The sequence below is a fragment of the Akebia trifoliata genome, chromosome 5 (assembly GCF_017979445.1).
Source record: "Akebia trifoliata isolate Shusen 1 chromosome 5, ASM1797944v1, whole genome shotgun sequence".
In the NCBI taxonomy this organism is placed as follows: Eukaryota; Viridiplantae; Streptophyta; class Magnoliopsida; order Ranunculales; family Lardizabalaceae; genus Akebia; species Akebia trifoliata.
In genome coordinates, this window is record NC_141379.1 from 1,604,845 (window position 1) to 1,610,259 (window position 5,415).

Below are 5,415 nucleotides of genomic sequence, written 5' to 3' on the forward strand. Positions count from 1 at the left end.
AATCTATGATGCTATGTACATTCCATGTCAGTTGAGAATTTTTTTAGTCAATTTATCATTATTCAAAGAAGAAACAAATATTGTTATTGGCACTCCAACTTCAACTTATTACACCCCAATTAAAAATAACGAAAATATGTGAATTGCAGAGAATAAGTAAAAGTTGGGGTTGCCAGATTTCTAGCTTAGGATATTATACGAGTCTAATCATATTTTTTTTATTGATAAAACTGTCTTAATGAGTTTAATAACTTCGTACTTGTAAGATTTGAACCTTAGTCTTTGATATCATTACCCAATGACTTTACCAACTAAGCTAGTTGATACATGTTGAGCCTAATCATAACTTTTAACAACTTGTTTGAATTGAGTATTATAATGTCTTGTAATGTTGAGATTATAATTTGAGTCAAACCTTTGTAATGTTTGAAGAGTGGGTTTTAATCTTTAACGGGGGTGTGATAAATAATTTAACTAATAAAGGTATACTAAGTAAAAGTTGGGGTGTCAATAGCTGCTTTCTAAAAGAATCATGATGTTCTTACCAATGATTTGAGCATTTTTAATTAGAGCTTGAATAAGAGCTTGGACCCAAAGTATCTTTTGCCAATTTTTCTATTTAATGATGAAAAATACTTGAAATCATAGATGAAAGGATGATCTTATGGAAATTTTTGTCAAAAGTTCTTGCGTCAATGGGTAAGTATGGCACGTGAAAATACTGGGTTGACTACATGGAACAAGTATTTATGACCAATGTGCATTTGTGTAAGAGTCGTATTGAAGTGACCTCAAGATTGTACCTCATGTCTCACTTTCATTACGTAGAAGAGTGTTGAGTTTTCTTCTTTACTAGTATAATGATAAGGCAGAGTAGAAATGATTTACATCATATTTTGAATCCCACAAATGCCCCTACTTTTATATTTGAATATAATATAATCCAGATGTTACTTTTTTTTAAAGATTAAAATGAAGAGTCTAAGTTTACAACTTGTCATATCATTTAATGTTGAGTTGTGCTAGAGTTGTTAGAAAAATTAATGTAACTAACAAGATAGAAAATTAATTGTAAGAAGAACGACTAAGACGTGATAAATTACTATCCTCAAGAGTATATTACGTCCCACAAAGATTTTATCTCGGTGTAATTGATATAGCGAAATACCCTCCTGGGTACAACAATCAAAATCCCAAACCAAGCGTGCACTCGCAATAGTTGAGAAAGTTGAATAGTTTAGATTGCTCTTTTTAAAAAAGATAAGAAGAAAAGTAAATTTAAGACAACTCAAGAGAAAAAGAAAAGAAAACAGAAAGTTTACGTGTATTTATTGGGTTAGAAAAAATTCATTTTTATAGACTAAGGGTTTAACCGCCCCATGACTGTCCATTTAATTTAATTAAAATGGTAAATAAATGGATAGATTAAAATATTATAATTACTAATTAGCACAACGGTTAAATTAATTAAAACAAGTGAATCGGATTGAAACGGTTTGAATCAAATAAAATTAGAAAATAATCAAGTCAATCCCTCGCACACACACAAGGCTAGAAAACGAGGATTTGCACTCCCCCTGTGTGCATGTCGTACGTGCGCACACAAATTAAGATTTTCAAATTAATGAATCTAAATTTCAATTGGAATCTTGAGTTTTCCTCTTGAGCCCTTGTGCGTGTGTAGACCTCCTATCTTTTCTAACCTTACCACACAAGTAAAGCAAGATAGTATATAAAGACATATATAGTCTTCTTTATAGTTGATGTGAGAATAAATGTTTTAGAGAACAAGTTACACACTCATGATTTTTGTGTTGGATACACTTAATATATTACTTTTGTATTTGATAACACCAAAATATATGAAAGTAAAGAGTGGACCACTTTATAATCAAATTAACTGAAACCACTTTGTATTAAAAATCTTAAAATAGTTAAAATTGCAATGAGAATAATATTGAAATGTACATCGTGTGGGATATTTCTGACGTGGATGTGTGTCAGAACCCTAGATGCTTTTCTTGTACATTTTAATGTTACTTCAGTATTATCCTTTAATGTTATACAAAATGATTAACTAATGAGGATTTGTGTCAACAATGCTTAACCTTCTTTTATCATGATAGTTTATGTATTTTACCAAGTTTCTTTTCTTTTTTATATTCGTACTTTACAGTTATTTTATTATCATTTTTAAAATGCGAGAACTTTCAATCAAAAAATTGATTTTTAATAATAATAATAAACAATAGCTCTATTAGATAGCACGCAAGAGAGAAGAATTAAGTATAACTTAGAATCTTAGTAGGCGTTTGGATAGGACTCCTTGGCTACTTCTGACTCTTGCGGGGAGTTAGAAGTCGTTTGGATGCGTTTATATGAACAACTCCTTCGAAGAGTAACTCCGCGCAAGAGCAAGAAATTACTCTTTATGAAGAAGTTGAGAAAACCTATTTCTCAAAACTCTTCTTGCGGGGAATCAAAATCTAACGGTTCGTTTTACCAAAATACCCTTAACTTTATTAATTTTCTATGAAAATATTTCTAATTCATTTGCCCTTAAATCAAACAAAAGAAACATTTATTAATATTAATTTTTTTTTTTTTTAATTTTGAGTATAATGGATTTAAACACATTATATTAATATTTAATATTTAAAATATTATATTATATTATATTAATATTTAATATTTAAAATATTATATTATATTATATTAATATTTATAGTTAAAATGTCAAAAACAATAGAGTTTGAAGGCATATTATGACACTAAAAGACAGTCTGTCAATTTTTTTTTAAATTTTGAGTATAATGGATTTAAACACATTATATTAATATTTAATATTTAAAATATTATACTATATTATATTAATATTTATTATATTATATTATATTAATATTTATAGTTAAAATGTAAAAAACAATATAGTTTGAAGGCATATTATGACACTAAAAGACAGTCTGTCAATTTTTTTTTTAATATTATTTCATATTATGTCAAAAACAGTCTGTCAATTTTTTTTTTAAAATTTTGAGTATAATGGATTTAAACATATTATATTAATATTTAATATTTAAAATATTATATTATATTATATTATATTATATTATATTATATTAATATTTATAGTTAAAATGTAAAAAATAGTATAGTTTGAAGGCATATTATGACACTAAAAGACAGTCTGTCAATTTTTTTTTTAATATTATTTCATATTATGTCAAAAACAGTCTGTCAATTTTTTTTTAAAATTTTGAGTATAATGGATTTAAACATATTATATTAATATTTAATATTTAAAATATTATATTATATTATATTATATTAATATTTATTATATTGTATTATATTAATATTTATAGTTAAAATGTCAAAAACAATATAGTTTGAAGGCATATTATGACACTAAAAGATAAAAAACAGTAACTGGTATAATATAAGGATATTCTGGTCTTTTTTCTAGAAGTCATGAGAAGTCAGTATGGTTCCCAAACAGACTTCCAGCACAAAAGTACTTCTGCCAGTACTTCACAGAGTTGATTGCCAAACGCCATTTCTGCACAGAATTATTTTTCCAGCTCCTCCATAGAGTACTTCAGCTCCTGTTCTTTGGAAGAGTAGTTCTGCTTCTGGTATCCAAACAGGCCCTTAGCTTCTCTTGAAAATTTAATTTTAGAGATCCATTACAATTTAATTTGATCCATCATTGAAAATTAATCACTCCAATATTTGATAGATTTGAGTCATCAAGCTTGGTGTTGAAAAAAATAAAATTGAGAGACATCCCTATTTCTCTTGTGGGAATTGATGGTGTTTTGATCGAGTACTCCAATCTTTCAACTCACTTTGGTTGGCTGCCTACAATTCCACTTCTACACCCAAGTTATACCATAATTCAACAAAGTAAGCGCTTGCTTTAAGGAAGATTCATTTATTTATTTGTTATTTTTTTTTCTCGAGTTGTGATTTTTTGACTTGGAAATTTTCACTCAATGTATACGTGGTTGACATGACAAGGGCACAGAATCATAGATCTTTTTCATCGGGATACATAAAAAAAAAAAAAAAAAGATCAACGGTTATGTACCCTTGCCACATCAGCTAAATACAAAATGAGTGAAAATTTTCGAGTCAAAAAATCATTAGCTTTTTTTTCTTTTTCTTTTATTAAACCATGTTTTGGGATTGTGCAACCATATTCCACTCTTCTAGCATGACATAGTGATATTCTATGACAGTTGTCTTTTTGGCTACATTGGGAGACATGACATGCATGATTGTTCGGTGGTTGTGTGGGCTTGACTACTCTTAACGATGCCATGACATTAGAGATTTGATCCACCCTATCTGATAAGCTTGAGATCAATAGTGTTTTGGTTTGTCTGCTAGTGCATTTTTTGATTCATTTAACCCAGAGTAGTCTAACATGATAGTCATGTCTGTGTATGAGTTCTCAGTAAAGAAATTCTTCTTTCATTATTTGAAGCTAGTTGCTATTGCCACACCTGATAAGTTTGGGAGTCCAACTCAAAATCAATTGACCATGAGTGGCGAGGCCCATGAGCTTATAAGGAGAGAGCAAAGTAATGAGTGTCCGATGTGAGATTAAACTCAACACACCCCGCATGTGTGGGCCGGACTGGACTAAAGCACATCGAGATATAAATTGGGTGATGTGGAAAAGAGAAAGGCCCAACCCCCAAACTTATCAACCCCAACTGTATGCAACTCTTTGATGATTAATATAGGAATTGGTGTGGAATAAGTAAAAGTTAGTGTGACAATAGTAGCTCTATTATTAGAATCACGGTGAAGACTGAAGACAAGTGTTTGTTGAAATCTTTTTGTACCCTTACAAGATTCTAGAGGGCCTGAGATTTTTAATGTGTGCCAACTTTGCATCTAGATTCTATGGAGCATCAAAATCACTCTAGATCCTAAGATAAATTCTGATCATTCAATTTCATGTTTTTTGGATCAAAATTTTATATATATAAGACAATATTTTGTAGATAACATTTTGTCTTATATCGTAAAACAGTTTCAAAATGGACTGATTTTTTGTGAGGATGATTTTTGTCATGAGTAGATTATCCTCACAAAAAATCAGCTAATTCTAAAATTTCTAACCCTATGAAAAATAATTATAAATTTACAGTTAAAATGAATGGTCCACGATTTTTTAACTTGTAAACTCGAGCTAGCAATTTCAAAATGGGCTGATTTTTTGGAAGGATGATCCCCTCACCATAGAGATCATCCTCACAAAAAATCGTCCCATTCCGAAACTTTTTGCCCTTATAAAACAAAACATGTTGTCTAAAATATTATATATATATATATATATATATATATATATATATATATATAATGCCTTCTAACTCATAAATAAGTGTTTTTTAATATTGTGTA